This window comes from Oratosquilla oratoria, unplaced genomic scaffold, assembly GCF_046742065.1.
Source record: "Oratosquilla oratoria isolate Oo_2021 unplaced genomic scaffold, ASM4674206v1 SCAFFOLD55, whole genome shotgun sequence".
NCBI lineage: Eukaryota > Metazoa > Arthropoda > Malacostraca > Stomatopoda > Squillidae > Oratosquilla > Oratosquilla oratoria.
The window spans coordinates 1,191,890-1,217,817 of NW_027467719.1; the positions used below are offsets into that span (position 1 = coordinate 1,191,890).

A 25,928-nucleotide genomic window follows, 5' to 3' on the forward strand; every position below is an offset into this window, starting at 1 on the left:
CTCTCACACCACCCCATCCATGATAGATTGAACAGCCAGGGTGACATAACACATCCCTGATTAAGTCTCACCTTTACCTCAAACCATTCACTCTCTCCATTCTTAATCCTAACACAAGCTCTACTACTCTCATAAAAACTCGACTGCTCTTAACCGCTTTCCTCCTATCCCATATATCTGCAAAACCTCCCACAGTGTCTTTCTGTCTACCCTGTCATAAGCCTTTTCCAGATCCATAAAAGCCCAAAAAACATTCTTACCTTTTCCTATACCTTTCTCACATATCTGTCTTACCACAAAAATCTGATCTACACAAACCCTACCTGTCTTACACTGTTCCTCACCAATTACTCCCTCTAATCCTCTCAATCAAGACCCTCCTATAAGACTTCGCAACTATACTCAACTAGCTGATCCCTCTGAAACTACTACACTCACACTTGTTCCCTTTTCCCTTGCAAAGTGGAACTATACAGGCACTCCTCCAGTCCTCAGGCACTTTACCCTCTCTCCAGCAAACATTAAATAACCTCACCAGCCAGTCCACCACAACTGCACCTCCTTTTTTCCAACATTCTGCATGACATCCATCCAACCCAGGTGTCTTACCTGCTCTCATCATCTTAACAGCTGCTTTCACTTCATCTTTCCTTATTTCTCCTCCATTTTCCTCACTCACTCTCATTTTCTTTGAGCTTCCCATTGCAACTACCTAAAATATTCTGCCCACCTTCCTCTCACTGCCTTCTCTTCCATTATCATCTCTCCATATGCACTTTTTAACTTTTCTTCTCTACTTGATTCGCCTTATCTTCCTCTTTTAATTTATTTCCAAAACATCTTTTTATTACTTTCAAAGTTTTCTGTCATACTCTTACCCCATTTCACATCTGCTCTCCTCTTTGCCTTCTTTATCTTATGCTTCACTTCTCTTTACTTTGTACCTCTCATACGATTCCCTCGTCATATATTGTAGCCAATCTATGAAAGCCTGTTTCTTCTACACACTTCTTTGCTTCCTCATCCCACCACTCACTACCCTTCCTTCTATTTCTTCCTGTCCTCCTTGTTCCACACACCATCTTTGTACACCTTAAGACTCCCTACCTTGAACCATTCCTTCTCCACTCCTAGTTCTACTCTATCCTTCACTAAATCCCACTCCTCTCTCAGCCTCTTATACTCCTCCTTTTCTTCCTCATTTAAGTAGTTCACTCTAAGTATCTCCCTACTTTCTGCCCTTTTTCTCTTTCTCCCCCTATTTTCCACTCTCAACTTACCTTCCACCAGAAAATGATCTGACATTCCCCCACTCTCTCCCCTTAGGACATTTACATCCTGAACTCTTCCTACCATACTCCTGGTCACCACTATATAGTTCATTAATGCTCTATCTACCACCCTTCCACCCACCACCTTCTCATGTGTACAAATACTTGACTTTCTTACTAAACACTGTATTTGCTATCATCAACTCTTTCGAGACATCTCCACCATCAACTCTCCACTACAATTTTTTCCATGAACCATACTTTCCAATCACTCCATCTATTTCTTCATTTCCTACCCTAACATTAAGGCCTCCCAATACAACTACATTGACTTTCTCCATAATCCCCTTTCCTCTATGCTCTTTTCACTACCAGGCCCATACACACTTACAAAAACCCACATCTCCCTTCCCAGCTTCACCTTCATCCACATCAATCTTGAAGAGACCTGCTTCCACTCCACTACAAGCTTACCGATCTTTTCACTTACTAGTATAGCCACCCCTTCTCTCCCTTGTTCCTTTTTCTCCTGAGAACCTCCCAACTACACTCCCAAACTCACACTCGCCCCTTTTCCCTTTCAACTTAATTTCACGCAATGTCAACACATCCATCTTTCTTCTCACAAACATACTGCCTATCTCTTCCCTTTTACTCTCATCTGTACCACATCCACGCACATTAAAAGACCCAACCTTAGGGTACTGGTTGGAAAACTCCTGTTTGTGTCAATTTGACATTTGGAAATAAACTCTTCTGCTGGGATTCGAACCCCCGCCAGAGCGGCTTGCTTCTTACAAGGCGAGGACTGTATTCGAGAAAGGTCGCGGTGGAGTGACGAGTACAGTCCTCACCTTGTAAGAGGCAAGCCGCTCTCGCGGGGGTTCGAATCCCAGCAGAAGAGTTTATTTTCAAAACTCCTAGACCTCTTATGCCTTCACTTTTTTTTTTAGGAATGTCCCCTTTGGGGCTACAGTTACCAGGACTCCTAATCCCCCGTCCACATGGCTACATCAAATATATCATCTACAATATTTTCTTCTGATCTAGTCTCAGATTACAATAAATTCTTCTCCCTCTGGGCCATATTCGTGAAGGGTCAAATTGGTGTTGGTCAAGTGAAGCTGAACCAGTGGCGTAGCTAAGGGGGGGGGGGGTATTTTTTGAGGGGCGGCATTTTTGGTCCTTGTAAGATTGATATAAAATGACGTTAATCAGTCTCTCATAGATGTCAGTTTTTTCTATGTTATTAAGCATAATAAAGTGTGACAGTTTACAAAGGATTACAAAGGCGGAGCATGCCGACAGGAGACCTTTTGGTCCATATCTAGGTCAGATGCGAAAAAAATCATAATAAAATAATAAATAAAAACTATAATAATGTAAATAAATAAAATACTGTACATAAATAAATGCATAGGTATAGTTAAATAATAAACAAACAGGCAAATAGTTAATAATAATAGACATATAACTAATAATAAATGAAAATCAGACAAATAACAAAACAAAATAATATAAGATAAATCATAATCATTACAGCATCTTGCTTAGGTGTTTATCTAAATGATTCTTAAAGCTTCAAACTGAACTACATTGCACTACCTGTGCAGGAAGTTTATTCCATTCATTAACTACATGGTTGGCAAAGTTGTTTCTACCTACTTCCAAATTGAATCTATTTCTGGACAGTTTGAGACCATTGTTTCTTGTCTGATTCTCATTCAATGTGCAAATTTGGTCACTTTTGATGTTGTCAATTCCCTTTAAAATCTTAAAGACCTGTATCAAGTCACCTCTAAGTCTACACTTTTTTTAGGGAAAACAGATTCATATGTTTTAGTCGATTTTCATAATATTTTATTTTTGATATTTGGAACCAGTTTTGTGGCTCGCCGTTGTACTTTTTCCAGTCTGTCAATGCCTTTAATGAGATTCGGTGACCATACGGAAACAGCATACACTATTCCAAATGTGGACGAACTGACGATTTATATAGCTTGTTAATGAATGGTGGACTTTTGAAATATAAAAATTGCGCAATCAGTCCTAGAATCTTATTTGCTTTCTCAGAGGCTGAAATACATGGCTTGGATGATTTGAGGTCGTTACTGATAATTACGCCGAGATCTTTTTCACTATCCACTTTTGTTAACGAATTTCCAAATAACTTGTAATCGTACTTCTGTTATTTTTACCTATATGCATTACCTTGCATTTACTTGTGTTAAATTTCATTAGCCACTTTTCAGACCATTGCTGTAACTTATCTAAATCTTCTTGAATATCTAATTGGTTTGAGTGATCATTTGCCACTCCGCACAGTTTTGTATCATCAGCAAATTTGGAAACAGTAGATTTTAGTCCATGGTCTATATCATTTATATATACTATGAATAGAAGTGGTCCAAGAACAGAACCCTGAGGAACTCCACTTGTAACATTTTTCCATCTAGAAGTTTTTCCATTTAAAACAACTCTCTGTTTTCGACCATTCAACCAATTACTAGTCCAACCTAATAGGCTACCACTTATTCCGTGTAAAGCTAATTTAGTAAGTAGTCTTTAGTGTGGGACCGTATCAAAAGCTTTTGCAAAGTCTAGATATATTAAATCTATATTGTTTCTTTTGTCATAATTTGAGATAACTGTGTTGTAGAATTCGACTAAGTCACGCAAGAACGTTTCCATCTGAAACCATGCTGGCTATCATTTATCAAACGGTTACTTTCTAAATGATGTTCGATAGCATCTCTGATGATAGTTACCATTATTTTTCCTATGATTGAAGTCAAACTTATAGGCCTATAGTTATTTGGCTTCTTTTTGGCACCTTTTTTGAATATGGGAGTAACGTTAGCTAGCTTTCATTCTCTTGGGACATCTCCGGATATGATGGATTTCTTGAAAATAATTTCTAATGGAACAACAATCTCATTTTTCATTTCCTTTAAGATTCTTGGATGCCAACCGTCAGGCCATGGTGTTTTATTAACTTTGAGTTTATCTATACATCTTTTGATTTTTTCTTTTGTTATATTTACCGTAGTAAGTTTACCCTAGACTTTTCACAGGTTTCAGTTTGGAATTCACTTTACGAATACCGAGCTAAAATAATTGTTTAAGATATTACACATTCCTTCATTTGAATATTCAAGTTGACCGTCAGCAGATAATAGTGGACCAATGTGATTCCTAACAACCTTTTTATCTCTAATGTAACTATAGAATTCTTTGGGATTCTCTTTGGATTTATCAGCGATGTTCATTTCGTATTGTCGTTTTCTTATTATCTTTTTTAAATCTCTCTGTATTGATACATAACTTTCATAGTCATTAGATGCACCCAAGCACTTATATTTCTTATAAGCCTGTCTCTTTTTAGCAATACTTTTTTCAGTTTCTTTGTCGAGCCACTTTGGGCGAGCCTGATTTGGGGGATGTCTGTCCTTAAAAGAAATGTAAGTTTGAATCATCTTAGTGAGCGTATTTTGAAATATTTCCCACATCTGATCTACAGGTCTTTCGTTTAATTTTGCCTCCCAATCTGTAAGCTGAAGCTCCTGACGTAGTCCTATGAATTGAGCTTTACTGAAATCGGGTATTTTAGAAACACAAGTATCTATTCTAAAATTCTTTAGGAGTTTGAATCTAACTAAGTTGTGATCGCTATTTGCAACAGATTCACCGACTTCTACTTCAGTTACCATGCTTTCACGGCTAGTGATCAATAGATCAAGTAAGTTTCCATATCTTGTGGGCTCTTTTACATGCTGAATTAAGTAATTGTCACCAAGAAAATCAATCAAGCGACTACCTATATGGCCATGTTCAAGGGTCATCCAATCAAGGTCAGTAAAATTGAAATCACCCATTATCAATAAATCCCGGTTGCAGAAACTAGACGGTTCTTGAAATAACAGTTTGTCGTCTGCTAATGATAATGTCTTTGGCCTATATATTACACCTATTTTCATTTTTTGTCCATTTGCTTAACTCAACCCACAAACTATCATATGCATCCTGTTTCACTCTCTCTAAAACACAAGCAGGAACATTGTTTTTAACGTACAACAGAACACCCCCACCTTTCTTGTGGTTTCTATCCTGATGAAAGTGTTTAAATCCCACAATATTAAATTCAGCTTCAAACTCTGCACCATTTAACCATGTCTCAGTTATTCCTATCATATCGAGATTTTCGCTTTTGACATACGCCTGTATTTCTTGAAATTTGTTCCTAATACTACGAGCATTAAAGTACATGGTTTTAAGAAACTCGTGATTATTTCTTTTTGACACATTTTGAGTTTCAATATCATGTCTTACATTATCATTTTGTTTTTTATCTATACCTTGATCTATATCATTATTTGGTCCTTCATTGACATTCAATGCCTCATTAACATTTCTCCCATCAAAATTAACATTAACATTTCCCCCATCACGGACATCTGGTCGAACACGGTCATCCAATCTCTTTTGTACATTTTGTCCCCCTACGTCACCGTGATTCACACCGGCCTCCCGTCGTTCGTTGACATTATGTCCAGCAAGCGTGTTAACATCAATCCGAGGTCCTGGAGCTGCAGCGTCTACGTCGTGGGACCACCCCCCAACCCCAAGAGTTGGGGGCCAAACAGCAGCAACCACCCCTGTACCACAATCCTTTTTCCCAAAATGCAATGTTACGTTTTTTCTGCACCAAGGGATGATTTTCCGGCAATAACCCCTCTTCTTCTACTTTTAGCCGGAGATGTAGAGAGCAATCCTGGGCCCACCACAAAATACACATGCCCAACATGCTCTAAACCCATTACTTCGAGCAGACAGACAAAGGGCTCAGTTCAGTGCAATATGTGCAAAAACTGGGCCCACCTCACTTGTACAACACTTGCTGACACAAACCAATACACAGACACTTGGACATGTTCTACCTGCCCTCCAGTAACCCCACTCCCACCTCCCCAACCACAGCCAGCACCCTTACCCACTCCCAATTTCCCTTTGCCCTTACCCCCGATCAGTACTTCCCTTCCTTTGTCCCTAATCTCTCCTTTCCCTCCCTCTAACCCAGATCCTACACCTTCCCCATTACCACCCCAACCTCAACCCCAAACGGCAACATACAACACATATAAAACACACATCAACATATTACAACACAACACTGACGGTATTAACACGAAAAAACATGAACTTGAACACTTTCTTAAACAACACAACATACACATTGTGATTATACAAGAAACAAAACTAAGACACTCACACAAAACACCATCATTTCATAATTACACCACCATCAGACAAGACTGGACCGACGGCAATGGCGGTGGACTCATCACCCTGATCCATCACTCCATCTGTTTTGTGGACACAAGTGCCACAACCAAAATTCTCCTCCCTACCACAGATAACACAACAGAAATCCAATCCATTCGAATCCGCACAGGCAACAAATCAACACTGACAATAGTTAACATGTACATTCCCCCCCAATCACAATTATCTCGAATTATGACAAAAGAAACAAAATAGATTTAATATATCTAGACTTTGCAAAAGCTTTTGATACCGTCCCACACCAAAGACTACTTACTAAACTTGCTTTGCATGGAATAAGTGGTAGCCTATTAGGTTGGACTAGTAATTGGTTGAATGGTCGAAAACAGAGAGTTGTTTTAAATGGAAAAACTTCTGGATGGAAAAGTGTTGCAAGTGGAGTTCCTCAAGGTTCCGTTCTTGGGCCACTTCTATTCATAGTATATATAAATGATATAGACCATGGACTAAAATCTACTGTTTCCAAATTTGCTGATGATACAAAACTGTGCGGAGTGGCAAATGATCACTCAAACCAATTAGATATTCAAGAAGATTTAGATAAATTACAGCAATGGTCTGAAAAGTGGCTAATGAAATTTAACACAAGTAAATGCAAGGTAATGCACATAGGTAAAAATAACAGAAGTACGATTACAAGTTATTTGGAAATTTGTTAACAAAAGTGGATAGTGAAAAAGATCTCGGCGTAATTATCAGTAACGACCTCAAATCATCCAAGCAATGTATTTCAGCCTCTGAGAAAGCAAATAAGATTCTGGGACTGATTGCGCGATCTTTTGATTTCAAAAGTCCATCACTCATTAACAAGCTATATAAATCGTTAGTTCGTCCACATTTGGAATATGCTGTTTCCGTATGGTTACCGAATCTCATTAAAGACATTGACAGACTGGAAAAAGTACAACGGCGAGCCACAAAACTGATTCCAAATATCAAAAATAAATCATACAAAAATCGACTAAAGCACATGAATCTGTTTTCCCTAAAAAAGCGTAGACTCAGAGGTGACTTGATACAGGTCTTTAAGATTTTAAAGGGAATTGACATCAAAAGTGACCAAATTTTCACATTGAATGAGAATCAGACAAGAAACAATGGTCTCAAACTGTCCAGAAATAGATTCAATTTGGAAGTAGGTAGAAACAACTTTGCCAACCGTGTAGTTAATGAATGGAATAAACTTCCTGCACAGGTAGTGCAATGTAGTTCAGTTTGAAGCATTAAGAATCATTTAGATAAATACCTAAGTAAGATGCTGTAATGATTATAATTTATCTTATATTATTTGTTTCTGTTTTGTTATCATTTGTCTGATTTTCATTTATCATTAGTTATATGTCAATTTATTATTTACTATTTACCTGCTTGTTTATTATTTTAACTATACCTATGCATTTATTTATGTATTTTATTTGTTATTTACATTATTATAGTTTTTATTTATTATTAATATGATTTTTCTTTTTTTGCATCCGACCTAGATATGGATCAAAAGGTCTCCTGTCGGCATGCTCCGCCTTTGTAATCCTTTGTAATCATCCCCCACAGTTCCAAACACCTTCAGGCCTCAATTTAGCCAACTAACCTCAATCCCCAACCTGATCATGGGTGGTGACTTCAACGCTAAGTCGTCTGCCTGGTATGTCGACAACCCTGACACAGACAAGAGGGCTTGATATACAGACTCAGTTTGAGACATCGACTATCATGAACAACACACATAATCATACACATACCCCACACCAAGCCCTCTACACTCCCTCCTCTCCTGATATCACCTTCTGCTTCCCCTGTGGTCGGAACGCTTGGTTCTGACCACCTTCCAATCATCATCACCACCAAAACAAGATGCACCCCAGTTGGCCACAGACACACATACACCAATTACAAGAGAGCTAACTGGGAAGCTTTTACTAAAGAGACAGAACAACATTTTGAAACACATAACAGTACACCAATCACAAACATAAACAATGCTGTGCACACTTTTAATACAATCATACAAAACGCAGACAAGAGATACATCCCTAGAGGCAACAGAAAATCACACAACCCCAACTTTACACCAGAAATCCAAGACCTCATCAGACAACGTGACACACTTAAACATGATACCCCCACACCTATCCCTCAAAACATAGCAGACCAAATACAAACACTAAACACTGTGATTGCTAATAAAATACACAAACAAAAAACACAAAATTGGCAAAACTTTATCAATGCATTTGATCACAAAACAAACACCAGCAAATTGTACAAAACACTCAACAGCATTACACTATCCAACACGCAGCAATAATCACAACAACAATCTACCCTCAAACAGACAAGCAAACGCACTCATACGTCATTTTGCACAGACAAGCCATCTCACTTCTCACCCTGACAACCGACGTACCATTCGACGTAAGAAAGACTTCCCCACAGACTCAGACTATACACCCTTCATAGACAGTCAGACAAAACTCATAATACATAATCTCAAGCACTCATCTGCCTGTGGCCCTGATAACATAAGCAACATCCACCTAAAACACATTGGATCACAAGGTATACATGCACTCACAAACATTGTAAACTACAGCTATTCACACAACACTATACCCGACATCTGGAAGCATGGTAAAATAATCACCATTCCAAAACCAAACAAAGACCCAACAATCCCAACATCGCACCGCCCAATCACACTTCTCTGCACCCCCTCTAAAGTCATTGAACGCCTAATACTTAAACTTGTCACACCACATATTCCCCTTGCTGACTCACAACACGGTTTTAGGCCACTACACTCCACAAACACTCTTCTGATAAACCTCACACAAAGAAGTCTAGATGGCATCAATTCAGATAGGCCCCACCACAGAACACTTCTCATAACATTAGACATTAGTAAAGCTTTTGATGCTATCCCCCGCCACAACCTAACAAATAAAATATATAACACAGACATGCACAATAACACCAAAAGATGGCTGGCCAATTATCTGGCAGGTAGGAATGCTTACATGTCATATAATGGCCAATCATCACACATCAGAAACATTAAGAATGGAGTACCACAGGGCTCTGTTCTATCCCCAACACTATTTAATCTATACATGCATGACTTACCCACACCAGACACCTCAGAAATACAAATCTCTTCCTACGCAGATGACATAACAATCACATGCACACATCGTAACACAAAGCTGCAGAAATAATCCAGCCATACCTTGATACACTCAACACATGGTTCATCACAGACTCAAAATAGCTCCAACCAAATCTACAGCAACACTTCTCACCAACTGGACAATAGAACACAAATACATACCTCATCTCTACATCAACAACACTCTAATACCACACACAAACACACCAAAAATTCTTGGTGTAACATACGATACATCCATGTCTTTCAAACAACACATCACAAACATAAAAAACAAATGCACACCTAGACTTAACGCACTTAAGTCAATCACTGGAACGACATTTGGACAAAACAAAGAAACTAATATAACAATATACAAACAATGCATACGCTCAGTGTTGAATTATGCGAGTCCCGCATGGGCTCCTAATCTCAGTGAGACACACCACAACACCCTTCAGATCATACAAAACAAAGCCCTAAAAACAATTACAGGCTGCACAAATACAACACCTACAGACCATTTACACCATGAAACAAAAGTCCTCAAAGTCAAGGACCACCTCGACATGAGAGGCACACAAACACTTGCCGCAGCCACCACAAACACATCACACCCGCACACTACATAGCAGAACACCCACACACACCAAGAAACATTAAAACAACACCCAAAGACCTGTATCACACACAGATACTCTCTTCTCTTCCTCCACAACCACCAAATACCAGCCTCCGGAAACATATTCATAATCATATCATTCACCGCTCCATTAACACACTGAAAGACAACACATTGCTGCATGCCAGACCCCCTGATATCCACCCTTCTGAATCCTCTCTCCCACGAAAGGACAGAGTCCACTTGGCCAGACTGCGGTGCGGCCACCACCCAGCACTCCTAAGCTACCAGAAGAGGCTGGATGACCGCATTGTGAACAGCTGCCCAGGATGTAACACTTCACCCCATATCATACAACACATAATGGAAGACTGCATTATACACAATCATGCACGCAAACAACACAACATACACTCTATAAAGGATTTGTGGGAAAACCCAGTTTCGGCTGTAGCATTCCTTGGGGAGACGGGACTGCTCGGACAGTCTAGGGAACGACAACAACATCGATCCGATTGGACGGGTATACATGGGTGAAAATGAACATGCTCTGCACAGAAATTGGACTAGGCTACTGTTACGAGTTAATATGTATAGGCTACTCAATTTTTTTTTGCTAAACTAAGTTTAGTATCAATCGAATATTATAATGTAGACAGTAGAAGCTGTTTCCCACAGAACAATAGACGTCTGGAACAATTTGAAAGAAGATATAGTGTGTGCAAAGACAATACATGAATTTAAGAATAAACTGGATATAGATATAAAAGCGGGGCACCACGAGCATAGCTCCCAATCCCGCAAAATACAATTAGGTAAATACAGACACACACATGTGCGCCCTTGCATGCACGCACGCATACACGTGACAAATGTCAATTTATTTGTTTACAAATTATATACAGGAACAAAGGCAGCGTGATTGGTTCCCTTTCGACATCCTTATGAGGGCAATTACAAATTAACTGCAGGATTTTGAATGGAGAACTTTTTATTATGAATAAAGTGTGTTCTATTGTACTATGTGGTGTTAACAGAAAGTTGGCCCCAGATGATGAGGGCGAAAATACATGCTAAAATCTTCAGCTAGGAGCTTCTCGTGGATGTTTACAAATAGGAACGAAAACGGAGGTGATTGGTTCATTTAAGATAGACTTGCGCTTGACGCTCAACACATTCTGAATTAAGTAGTTTGCAATTATGAGGGCAATTAAAGATTAACTTCAGGATTTTGAATGGAGAACTTTTTATAATAAAGCGTATTCTATTGTATTAGGTGGTGTTAACAGAAAGTAGACCCCCGATGATCGGAGCGAAACCATATTTCTAAGCTATGTACGCGCCTCAGCAGGCAGACTATCCTTGATTGGACGAATGTCCACGTGCCCTGTTTGAGAGGGGTACATCTCACAAAGCCAGATTTCTTTTAGACAGATCAAGTACAGTGGGGTGTACAGTACAGTGCAGTGGAGAGCTGAGAGGAAGAATTATAAGGTAAAATTAACTATAAATTAGAATCTGTGTGCTCATACTAAACAATATTCGCTCAAGATATTCGCATTGTAACAGTATCTACCTGTGATGAACAAAGGCGCTATAGGTCTGCAAACACATTGTGATTTTTATTAGAGCGGACAGTAATTTGAAATTAATAGTTTAAAACCATTAAAAGTGTTTTACTTTTATACTTTCTCATTTCTATAAAGAGATGAGAATATATGAACAATTCAAAATTTAAATTTATAATATAATAGTACCATAAATGAAATAAACTCATAGTAGGCCAATTAAAATATGCAGTTACTGTAGTATGCACAATACTATGATATTAGGCCTACTGTTTCTACACTAACAGTACTCAAATTTTCCGTAAGAAAATAGACCTGTATATGTAATTTATCGTAAAACTTTGAAGTCTAACTTTCCCATTAATTTTGTCTTTTACTAATTATAAGGAAGCTGCTTAAATGGATGATAAATAGAGATCTATCATTGAAGTTTGCCTATTACTTCAACTTTTAACATTCACTAACATTTCATTATTTTCGCTCTCCCTAGATGAAGCAACTGAAGGAAAGTGGCGCAGCTTTTAGAAAAAAAGAGAAAAGCAAGAGAAGAATTAATAAAGACACATAAAGGGGCACTATTAAAATACATCAAACCTACAGAAACTACTAACATTGACCAAACGGTCCAAACCACTACTAAAACTGGAGACGTTTGTGAATACAAACCAATATCAGATTCAAACGATTCAAGTCCAAGCGATTCGCCGAATACAAGTGATGTCGAACATGAGACTCATGAGGCAGAAAATATTCTAGATGTGCCTGATATGGACAGAGTGGACTTAAAGGATGTTGGTCTATGGCCAAGCAAGATTGACAGTAACACACGGATCTTACTGGTACGTCAAGGTGCATCTAAGATTCAAAATATAGATTCTACTTTTGGTGAAGTCACTGAAGTAATTCGTCAAGGTGCATCAACCAAAGGACAAACTAGACATCTAACACGTGAGTGGTTTTTTAAAACTTTGCCAAATGGTGAAAATATATTAAGATCATGGATGGTGTACTCCCCTTCCAAGAAAGCGCTTTACTGTTTTTGTTGCAAAATCTTTCCAAAAGGAACTGACTCAATTTTTAATTCTGCAGATGGATTTAACAAATGGTGGAAACTGAATCCTAAAATATATCAGCATGAATCCAGTGCACACCATCTTCAGAATTTCACAAAATGGAAGGAGCTGGAAATTAGGATTGCTCTTGGAGCAACAATAGATAAAAAAGAACAAGAAGTTATTGAAAATCAAGTAAAAAAGTGGAAGAAAATCCTTTTAAGACTGCTTGATATCATAAGATTTCTAGCTAAACAAAATTTGCCTTTACAAGGTCACCAAGAAGGAATGGATTATGAGAGCAAAGAGACCGGGACTGAATCAGAAGTAACTGAAAATAGAGGAATTTTTTTTTTAGAATTAGTTGATTTGTTAGCAAAATACGACCCAGTGTTACGTGAACATCTAAGAATCCAGATGGGAAACAAGTATACTACTTCTTATCTGTCACCTACTATTCAAAACGAATTTATTGAGGTTTTGGGAGAAAATGTAAGAAGCAAAATTATCAACCAAGTAAAAGAGGCCAAGTACTTTTCAATGATATTCGACAGCACTCCTGATACTTCACATAAAGATCAAATGAGCCAAGTTATTCGCTATGTTGTAATCAATGCAGATCAAGTGAAGGTTGTGGAATCATTTGTTGATTTCATTGAAACAAAAGGTAAAACTGCCGAAAATATTGCAACTGTAATTTCGGAAAAATTAGAACATGATGGAATTGATATTAAAAATTGCAGAGGGCAGGCATATGATAATGCTGTAGTAATGGCTGGTCAACATTCTGGTGTTCAGAAACGAATTAAGGAAATTAATCCAAAAGCAGAATTTGTTGCTTGTACAAAACACTCTCTGAATTTAGCAGGAATTCATGCAGCTTCTGTTGCAGTTAATTCTGTTACATTTTTTGGAACTGTGGAGCATGTTTTCACATATTTTTCATCATCAACTTGTCGTTGGGATGTTCTAACTTCTGTCACTGGTAAAAGCGTGAAACACATAATTGAAACAAGATGGAGTGCAAGGGGAGATGGTGTATGTGTTGTGAAGGAACATTTCTCTGAAATTATAAGTGTCTTAGAAAAGTTAACTTGTGCAGAAGAAAATACAGTTCCGAGGTCAGAGGCTGGTGTGCTACTTGGTGCTTTGCAGTCATTTCCTTTTCTGTGCTTTCTTGGACTGTGGGAACCTGTCCTCTTAGAAATTAATGACACGCAGGCCTACCTCCAAACCAAAGGACTTAACTTGCAACAATGTGACATTAAACTCGGGGCATTAGAGGAATTTCTGATTAAGAACAGAGAAAAAGTAGTAAATGATGGAGTTAACTATGCCAAAGAAGTTTGTGATGATCTAGGTCTAGTCATGGAGCGCCAGCGTCGGACCAGAAAGAAGAAACAAGTATTCGGTGAGGGATCACAAGATGCTGGATTACCATATGATATTGAATTGAAAAGAGAAATGTTTTTTTCACTGGATAGTGTGACCCAAGAAATAAATTTGAGATTTAAACAGCTTCATGAACTAGCTGAGAAATATGCTTTTCTTACCCCAACACATGTCATTGATGATCAATACGAATGTAAACTTAATCAACTAGATCATAATGACATTGATAAAGATGAATTCCTGCTTGAAAGAAAAAGACTGCAGCATTTTATTGCAGCTGCTACTAGTCAAGGTGAAACAAATAGGTGGGAAGAAGGCCCCTTGGAGCTTTTGCAGTTTATTAATAAATATACACTTGGGAATTCGGTTCCAAATATAGTAGTAATGCTGTGGATTTTCCTTACAATTGCTATTAGTGTTGCTACCTGTGAGAGTTTTTCTAAACTAAAACTAATAAAAAATTACTTAAGGTCTACTATGAGTACCTTGAGGCTGCGCAATTTTGCCATATTGTCTACAGAAAGACAACTTACAGATGAAATAGATTTTGACAATGTTATTGATGATTTTGCTAACAGAAAAGCAAGAAAAATTTGTTTGTAGAAAGAGGTGATAATTTTAAAGTGAGTAAAATCTGATTTTAACAAGGATATTGATGATTTTGCTAACAGAAAAACAAAAAAGTTTCTTTGTAGAAAGAGGTGATAATTTTAAAGTGATTAAAATCTGAATTTGACAAAAATGTTGATGATTTTGTTAACAGAACAGCAAGAAAGTTTGTTTGTAGAAAGCTGTGATAATTTCAAACTGATTAAAATTATTCAAGGAATCATCATAATGTAATATATAATTACGTATTATATTTTTTTGTTTGTAATTTATGTGTACATACATATAAAGTCATGTATATAATATTTTTTTATATATATTATTTTATACTTTATTTGTTTATGGTGAAATAAAAATCTTAATGAATAATCATTAGTATTAAATCATTCCTTTTAAAGGATATATTAACATCAACTGTCAATCAAACACACACACACACACACACTTCAGCGAATGGACGGCTTGGATGACGTTCTGAAGAAAACTGAAGTCTGTGGATCCCAACGCAAAGAGAAGTGCCTGGTGTTTTTGCAGGGTGGGGGGGAAATTGCTCGTGGAGTAGTGGGAAAGTAGGGAAAGAGGAAAAGGGGAGGGATTACTGAGGGAAATGGAAGGAAATGAGGAGGGAGTAGACTTGGCCCAGCCAGACAAGCGGAAGGTAAACAAAAGACTGAGTGAGGATGACATGTCTAATAAAAATGTAAAGATTAGAAGTATAGAGAGGAGCAATACAGAAGAAAGTGACGAGAATATGTTCCAGGGATTTAAAGAGGGTGGGGGGGACACAACCCCCCCCCCCCCCACGACTGATAAGACTAGAGGAGAGAGTTGATAAGGTGATCGAGGACTTGGAGCGTAAGTTAGGTAACGTAGACTCCATTTTCCAGAGAATTGAAAGGTTGGAACAACTAGAGAAGGCTAACAGAAACTTAACTGAAGAAATAGAGGACCTAAAAAGACAGTTAGGAAATGTAAAGGAGGAGAATGAGAAATTGAAGAAGAATAGTAATGAAAACAGAGAGAAAATAGCTACAGAAGCTAAAAATTGGAGAATAACTCAAGAAGGGAATAAGGTTTCATTCACTGACATAGTCAAACAGCAATTGAAAGAACATAATGAAGACTCAGTTATTAAAGTGATGAGACAGAAGGAGAATATAGTAAGAGAATTAGCTGACAAAAAGAAATGTATAATTATATTAGGAATGGAAGAGAAACATAACCCAGATAGAACCGCAAGAATCAAGGAGGAAAATGAAAGAGTAAGCAGTTTATTAAAATTAGTCCAGGAAGATGAACCAGAAATTATAAAGGAAATTGAGGAAAAATTCAGACTCGGAAAATATAGTACAGATAAGACCAGACCAATTAAGATTAAATTCAGGTCACAAACAACGGCAGAGAAAATTCTATCCAAGACAGGGAAACTAGCAACAAATGATCAATATAAAAAGGTATGGATAAAAAGAGAAATGAATAAGGAGGAAAGAGAGGCAGAAAAGCAGAAAAGAATTGAAGCTAAGGCAAAAAACGAGGAAAGAACGGAGTCAGAGAAAGAGAGATTCTATTGGAGAGTAGTGAACATGAAAATAAAGCAGTTCGACATACTAAAGAAAAACATAAGGGAAACAGAGAATACAATGGAAGTGGCAGAAAACTAAGAGTGTCTTACACAAATATAGATGGATTGATAACAGGATTGAATGAACTGAATGATTACCTGAAGGAAAAAGAACCGGACATAATGGGAATTGTAGAAACAAAATTAAAAGGCCCACTACCACCCAACAGTGTAGGACATGATACATACAATTATTGGATTAGAAACAGAGAGAAAAAACAAGGGGGTGGAGTTATGTTCCTGACTAAGAAGGATATAAACGTGAAAGGTGTCATATATGGAAAGAATACAGTAGAGATGATTATGATAGAAGTGGAAGACCGAGATAAGAAGAGCAGAAAATTTGTGATCAATTATGTGCCTCCGAAAACAGCCTCATGGGAGGAGAGTGAACATAAAAGTATGTTAGAGGACACAAAGATAGCATTAACTAAAATAATGGAAGACGGAGGAAGAATAGTTATGATGGGCGACTTTAATTGCAAAGAAATCTGCTGGGAAGAAATGACAGTAAAGAGTGGTGATGACTCATGGGGAAATGCTCTACTTGAGATGATTACTGACCATTCAATGACACAATGGATACAAGAGAACACTAGGTATAGAAATGAAGAAGAACCATCGAGGCTAGACTTAATAATTACATCTGAACCTAGAATAGTGGACAAGATTGAATATAAAACACCAATAGGTAAAAGTGACCACATATTGATTGAACTGGAACTTAATGAAGAAAAATATATGAAAAGAAATGAACAATATAGAAAAGGAAGAATGATGTATGAAAAAACAAACTTTGATAAAATAAGAGAATTCTTCCAACAAGAAAACTGGGAAGAAATATACAAAGAAGAAACAACAGTGGAAGAGAAATGGAATATTTTGACAAAAATTTACAAAAAAGGAGTGGAAAAGTATGTCCCAAGACAAAAACAAGAAAAAGAATATGTAAAATGCTGGTACAACAAAAGTTGTAGGGAGTTAAAGGACAAAAGAGACAAAGCCTGGACCAGATGGAAAAAAGACAGAAGACCTGAAAAATGGAAAATATATACTGGTTATAGAAATGAATATGTACAAAAGTGCAGAGAGGAAAAAAGAAAATATGAAAAAGATGTTATAGAAAAGTGTAAAGATCAACCAAAACTATTCTACAGATTTGTAAACAATAAACTGAAAAACAAACAAGACTTAGAGAAATTAAGACAAGGAGGAGTTGAATACACTGAGGAAATGGAAATGGCAGAAATTATGAACAAACATTTTAAATCAGTGTTTACAAGGGAAAATATACAACCTGAAGAGATTGAGTGGAAGGAAAAAGTCCCCCCTATGGAAGAAATAGAAGTAACAAAGAATGAAATATTGACACACTTGGGTAATTTTGATGTCAGAAAATCGCATGGGCCAGATGAAATAGCAAACTGGATTCTGAAAGAATGCAGGAATGAACTGGTAGACAAAATACATAGCATAATAAGCAGTTCCTTAAAAGAAGGAAAAGTTCCAGAAGATTGGAAAAAAGCAAATATAGTACCTATATATAAAGGAGGAAATAAAGAAGAACCTACCAACTATAGACCAGTCTCTCTAACAAGTACAATAGCAAAAATATGTGAAAGAATTATCAAAAGTAGATGGGTAAAATACTTGGAAAAAAACAACGTACTAAATCCAAGGCAATTTGGATTCAGACAAGGACGATCATGCGTCACCAATTTAATATGTTTCTATTCAAGGCTAATAGATATAATACAAGAAAGAGATGGATGGGCTGATTGTGCATTTCTAGACCTAAAAAAAGCTTTTGACAAAGTACCACATAAGAAGTTGCTTAAGAAATTAGAATATGAAGGAGGAATACAAGGTAAATTGCTAAATTGGATGGAAGACTTTTTGCAAGAAAGAAAAATGAGAGTAGTGATAAGAGATCAGCACTCAAAATGGAATGAAGTAATAAGCGGTGTCCCGCAGGGAACAGTTCTGGCCCCAATAATGTTTGCTATATATATTAATGATATGGATGAAGGAATTGAAAGCTATATGAGCTTCTTTGCAGATGATGCAAAATTACTGAAAAGAGTGAAAACTGAAGAAGATTGTGAATCACTACAGAGAGATCTAAATAAAGTACAAGAATGGAGTAGGAAGTGGGAGATGGAGTTCAATACAAAAAAGTGTAGTATAATGGAATTTGGAAAAAGCAAAAACAGAATAACAGGATCATATAATTTGGGAGAAGAAGGAATAAAAAAAGTAGAAAATGAGAAGGACCTGGGAGTCATTGTTATGAATAATATGTCACCTGAGAAACATATAAATAAGATTTTTGGAGAAACTTATAATTTAATAAGAACAATCAAAGTGCCATTTACATACCTGGATGAAGAAATGGTGAGGAAAATACTAATCACCCTGATAAGACCAAGATTGGAATATGCAGCAACGATATGGTCACCAAGTACAAAAAAATGTATAAAAAAACTTGAAAGAATACAAAGAGCAATTACAAAACTGGCACCAACACTCTCAAAACTATCATATGAAGAGAGACTACAAAAACTTAAACTACAGACACTAGAGCAAAGAAGATAGAGAGGAGATTTGATAGCTATTTACAGAATCATGAAAGGCATAGAAATTACTGATAGAGAGAATCTGATAAAATGGGATGACAGAAATACAAGAGGACACGGAAAGAAAATAAAAAAAGACAGCTATAGAAGAGATTTTAAAAAGAACAGCTTTCCTCACAGAGCAATAGACAGTTGGAACAAGTTAGATGAGAAAGTGGTGTGTGCAAAAACAATACATGAATTTAAAAATAGTTTAGATAAAATGAGATATGAAGACGGGACCCCACGAGCATAGCTCCCCTTCCCGTAAAATACAACTAGGTACAACTAGGTAAATACACATATATATATATATCCTTTAAGAAGTTAATGTGCATTTGTAATATTGAATTATTGAATTCCTTGTGAGAAGGGGCGGCAAACATGAGGGCAGCCCCGGGCGGCAAAAGCACTAGCTACGCCACTGAGCTGAACTCTGAATAATAGATAAAAAAAAATTAGAAAATGTAACAAACAAAAAAGGAGAAAGTAAAAAATAAAAAATAATGTATATCAACAAAGATACATACAGACACTGAGAGATACAATGGTGGGACAACACGAGCATAGCTCCCATTCCCGCAAAATACAACTAGGTATATATACCAAGGCTTTTTCCCCCTTACAAGGGAGGTAGCCAAAAAGGAAAAGGCATAAAATCATTCCCACCCTTTTCATCCCTGAATACACTCCACACCCCTCCATCTTAGCACCTCCTGGATGACAGGTCATCCCTGCACCTTGTCCACTGCCCTGGGTCACAAGCAGTGTCGCAAGACACAGCACATCCACAGCAAGGCCGCTTCATTAAATCGGCGATCCCCCCTCTCCGTCCCCCCGTGCATAAAAAGGAGAAGAAGGGAAGAAATCCCTTTGGGCTGCATCAAATTTTGCTCACACATACAACCTCACCCCCCATCCCCCCGCTCACTCCACCTCATGCATCACAACATCATCCATATACAACCATTCTCCATTCACCCCTGTCTTCTGTCCCCTCCCGCCCTTCCTCAACAAACATTCCCCTCTTCCCCAAAGCCCCCTTCACCCCATCCATACACCTAATCCTAGGACGTCCCCTCATGTTCACTCCCTCCACATCTGCCTTCCATACCTCTTTTAATAGTCTTTCTTCACTCATTCTTTCCATGTGTCCAAACCATTCTAATACTCTTTCATCAACCCTATCTCCCAGCTCCCTTTCCACCCCCGTTCTTCTCCTCACCTCTTCATTTCTCACTCTATCTAGCCAAGCAACCCCCATCATACTTCTCAGACACTTCAACTCAAACACAACCTCCTCCTCTTCCTCTCTCATGTTCCATGTTTCTGCTCCATACAGTGCTGTTGGCACAATCACTCCTTCATACAGTCTCCTCTTAGCATCCATTCCCAAATGTTTATTCCTCATTACACTCTTCAATCCACCAAGGCATTTACTCGCTTCTCTCAATCTACATTCTACCTCCACCTTCACTCCACCTTTTCCTGCCACATTTGCACCCAAGTATCTAAAACTATCCACTTCCTCCAGTCGCTCTCCCTTAACCCCTTCCATACGGTGCCGCACACGTAGGCGTCATGGGGAGCGAGTGTATTCGCGAGGCTGCCATATCGGCGTCTTGATTATATTTATTGTAGTCGCCCCTCCATAATGACATTCTTTCTAATTCTTTTGTAATCGCATTTTCTATGGTTATCAAAATTCTCGGGTGAAGAGAGAATGATCGATATAAGCGGTGACTATATTTTATGATGCGAGTATTATTACGACACGTCGTACGGCTGGCATTGGCTGCTGCCACCGAGATCTAAGTCCATGACGCCTACGTGTGCGGCACCGTATGGAAGGGGTTAATGCTCACTTCCAGTCTACTGCCATTTTCACCCCTTGTACATCTCATCACCTTACTTTTACCCACATTTATCTTTAGCTTTCTTCTATCACATACTCTCCCAAACTCATCACCAACTTCCTCAGTCCCTCCTCCGATCCTGCCACAAGTGCAGTGTCGTCAGCAAACAACAGGTGGCTCACCTCCCACTTTTCTCCATTTTCTTTAACCATCTCCAATCCCTGACCCACTACCCTTGCATTTACCTCTCGCACTACCCCATCCATGTATAAGTTGAACAGCCAGGGTGACATAACGCATCCTTGACGAAGTCCCACCTTTACCTCGAACCACTCACTCTCTCCATTTCTAATCCTGACACAAGCTCTACTACTCTCATAAAAACTCTTGACAGCTCCTAGAAGCTTTCCTCCTATCCCATATATCTGCATAACCTCCCACAGTGCCTTTCGGTCTACCCTATCGTAAGCCTTTTCCAGATCCATAAAAGCCAAAAAAACATCCTTCTCCTTTCCTATAGATTTCTCACATATTTGTCTTACCACAAAAATCTGATCTACACAACCTCTACCTATCCTAAATTCACACTATTCCTCACCAATTACTCCCTCTCTTCCTCTCCTAATCCTCTCAATCAAGATCCTCCCATAAGCCTTCCAAACTACACTTAACAAGCTAATCCCTCTGAAACTACTACATTCACACTTGTCCCCTTTTCCCTTGTAAAGTGGAACTATACAGGCACTCCTCCAGCACTCTACCCTCCAGCAAACATTAAATAACCTCACCAACCAGTCCACCATTACTGTACCTCCTTTTTTTTTAGACATTCTGCATGGCATCCATCCAGACCAGGTGCCTTACCTGCTTTCATCATCTTAACAACTTCCTTCACCTCATCCTTCCTTATTTCTCTTCCATTCTCCTCACTCATCACTCTCATTTTCTTCACATTTCCCACTGCAGCTATCTTTCCCTCCCTATCCTCCTTCACATTTAGCAGCTCCCTAAAATATTCTGCCCATCTTCCCCTTACTGCCTTCTCTTCCATTATCATCTCTCCATCTGCACCTTTTACCTTTTCTTCTCTACTTGATTCGCCTCCTCTTCCTCTCTTAATTTCATTCCAAAACATCTTTTTATTACTTTCAAAATTTTCTGTCATACTCTTACCCCACTTCACATCTGCTCTCCTCTTTGCCTCCTTTACCTTTTGCTTTACTTACCAACAAAGATGGCATGATTTTAAGACTAAACAAATTAAATGACTATCTGGCAGTAGAGAAACCAGATATAATGGTAATTGTGGTGGTGGGGGAAAAGAATACTGCCACCAAGTTTCCCACTTGGATCGTAAGAGGCGAGAAGAAAGGGACGGGGAGAGGGACTAGGCATCCTTCTCCCTGTAGCCCCAAGGGGCAGATTCCTAAAAAGCAAAGGAAAGGCATAAGGGGTGCTGGAGGGCCTCGGGCCAGCATCCTAAGGTTTGGGTCTTTTAATGTGCGTGGATGTGGTACAGATGAGAGTAAAAGGGAAGAGATAGGTAGTATGTTTGTGAGAAGAAAGTTGGATGTGTTGGCTTTGAGTGAAACTAAGTTGAAAGGGAAGGGCGAGTGTAAGTTTGGGAGTGTAAGTGGGAGGTTATCAGGAGTGAAGAGAGGGCGAGGGAGGGAAGGGGTGGCTATTCTAGTAAGTGAGGAGATAGGTAAACATGTAGTGGAGTGGAAGGAGGTTTCCTCAAGGATAATGTGGATGAAGGTGAAACTGGGAAAGGAGATGTGGGTCTTTGTAAGTGCATATGGGCCGGGCAGTGAGAAGAGCATGGAAGAAAGGGAGGCCTTTTGGATAGATTTAAATGAGTGCATAGAGGGTTTAGGAAGAAATGTCAATGTAATAGTACTGGGAGACCTTAATGCTAGGCTGGGAAATGGTCCAATCGATGGAGTGGTCGGGAAGTGTGGAGTTCCAGGAAAGAATCGTAGTGGAGAGTTAATGGTGGAAATGTGTCTAGAAAGAGAGTTGATGATAGCAAATACAGTGTTTCGGAAGAAAGTCAAGCATAAGTACACATGGGAGAGGGTGGTGGAGGGAAGGGTGGTAGATAGAGCACTAATGGATTATGTAGTGGTAAATAGGATTATGATAGGAAGAGTTAAGGATGTACATGTGCTAAGGGGAGAGGGTGGGGGAATATCAGATCATTTTTTGGTGGAAGGTAAGTTGAGAGTGGAGGATAGATGGAGAAGGAGGAAAGGGACAAAATGTAGGGAGGTTCTTAGAGTGAACTCCTTGAATGAAAAGGAAAAGGAGGAGTACGAAAAGAAGCTGAAGGAGGAGTGGGAGGGAGTAAAGGATAGAGCAGAGATGGGTGTGGAGGAGGAATGGGGATGGTTCAAGGAGGGAGTCTTAAAGTGTGCAAGGATGGTGTGTGGAACAAGAAGGACAGGGGGAAATAGAAGAAAGGGTAGTGAATGGTGGGATGAGGAAACAAAGAAGGTTGTAGAAGAGAAGAAGCGAGCATTCACAGATTGGTTACAAAAGAGGACAGGGAAGTCATATGAGACGTACAAAGAAAAGAAAAGAGAAGTAAAGCAAAAGGTAAAGGAGGCAAAGAGGAGAGCAGATGTGAAATGGGGTAGGAGTATGACAGAAAATTTTGAAAGTAATAAAAAGATGTTTTGGAAAGAAATTAAGAGAGGAAGAGGAGGCGAATCAAGTAGGGAAGAAAAGGTACAGATGGAGAGTTGATAATGGAAGAGATAGCAGTGAGGGGAAGATGGGCAGAATATTTTAGGGAGTTGCTGAATGTGAAGGAGGATAGGGAAGGAAAGATAGCTGCAGTGGGAAATGCGAAGAAAATGAGAGTGATGAGTGAGGAGAATGGAGGAGAAATAAGGATGGATGAGGTGAAGGCAGTTGTAAAGATAATGAAAGCAGGTAAGGCACCTGGTCTAGATGGATGTCATGCAGAATGTCTGAAAAATGGAGGTTCAGTGATGGTGGACTGGTTGGTGAGGTTATTTAATGTTTGCTGGAGAGAGGGTAGAGTACCGGAGGACTGGAGTAGTGCCTGTATAGTTCCTCTTTACAAGGGAAAAGGGGACAAGTGTGAATGTAGTAATTTCAGAGGGATTAGCCTGTTGAGTGTAGTAGGGAAGGCTTATGGGAGGATCTTAATTGAGAGGATTAGGAGAGGAACAGAAGGAGTAATTGGTGAGGAACAGTGTGGATTTAGGACGGGTAGAGGTTGTGTAGATCAGATCTTTGTGGTAAGACAGATATGTGAGAAAGCTATAGGAAAGGGGAAGGATGTTTTTTGGGCTTTTATGGATCTGGAAAAGGCTTATGATAGGTTAGACAGAAAGGCACTGTGGGAGGTTATGCAGATTTATGGGATAGGAGGAAAGCTTTTGGGAGCTGTTAAGAGTTTTTATGAGAGTAGTAGAGCATGTGTTAGGATTGGAAATGGAGAGAGTGAGTGGTTTGAAGTAAAGGTGGGACTTCGTCAAGGATGCGTTATGTCGCCCTGGCTGTTCAACTTATACATGGATGGGGTGGTGCGAGAGGTGAATGCTAGGGTAGTGAGTCAGGGATTGGAGATGGTTAAAGAAAATGGAGAAAAGTGGGAGGTGAGCCAGCTGTTGTTTGCGGACGACACTGCACTTGTGGCAGGGTCAGAGGAGGGATTGAGGAAGCTGGTGGCAGAGTTTGGGAGAGTATGTGATAGAAGAAAGCTAAAGATAAATGTGGGTAAAAGTAAGGTGATGAGATGTACAAGGGGTGAAAGTGGCAGTAGACTGGAAGTGAGCATTAAGGGAGAGCGACTGGAGGAAGTGGATAGTTTTAGAAACTTGGGTGCAAGTGTAGCAGGAAAAGGTGGAGTGAAGGTGGAGGTAGAATTTAGATTGAGAGAAGCGAGTAAATGCCTTGGTGGTTTAAAGAGTGTAATGAGGAATAGACATTTGGGAATGGATGCTAAGAGGAGACTGTATGAAGGAGTGATTGTGCCAACAGCACTGTATGGGGCAGAAACGTGGAACATAAGTGAAGAAGAGAGAAGGAGTTTGAATGTGTTTGAGATGAGGTGTCTGAGAAGTATGGTGGGGGTTACTAGGCTGGATAGAGTGAGAAATGAGGAGGTGAGGAGGAGAACAGGGGTGAAAAAGGATTTGGGAGATAGGGTTGATGAAAGAATATTAGGATGGTTTGGACACATGGAAAGAATGAGTGAAGAAAGACTAGTAAAAAAGGTATGGAAGGCAGATGTGGAGGGAGTGAACATGAGGGGACGTCCTAGGATGAGGTGGATGGATGGGGTGAAGGGGGCTTTGGGGAAGAGGGGAATGTCTGTTGAGGAAGGAAGGGAGAGGACGGAAGACAGAGGTGAGTGGAGAATGGTTGTATATGGATTATGTTGTGACTGCATGAGGAGGAATGGGCGGGGGGGTGGGTAGTATGTGTGAGTAAATTTTGACGCAGCCCGAAGGGATTTCTCCCCGTCCTCGCCTTATATGCAAAGGGGGACGGAGAGGGGGGGTCGCCGATTAAATGAAGCGGCCTTGCTGTGGATGTACTGTGTCTTGCGACACTGCTTCTGACCCAGGGCGGTGGGCAGGGTGCAGGGATGACCCGTCATCCAGGAGGTGCTCAGATGAGAGGAAGGGCGGGAGGGGTGTGGAGTGTATTTAGGGATGAAATGGGTGGGAGTGTTTTTATGCCTTTCCCTTTTTGGCTACCTCCCTTGGAAGGGGGAAAAAGCCTTAGTATATGTATGTATGTACCACCTAATACTGTGGGACAAGGTTTATACAACCATTGGATGAAAAATAGAAAG

General features: G+C 39.1%; 1 long non-coding RNA gene and 1 pseudogene across 1 annotated transcript in view; one reads left to right on the forward strand and one right to left on the reverse strand.

The window, feature by feature from the left end:
• The window catches only part of LOC143023683 (uncharacterized), a 754,159-nt gene that overhangs the window by 487,525 nt on the left and 240,706 nt on the right, over positions 1-25,928 (reverse strand). The gene's annotated exons all lie outside the window — the stretch shown is intronic.
• Positions 12,440-15,175, forward strand: LOC143023685 (zinc finger MYM-type protein 1-like; annotated as a pseudogene).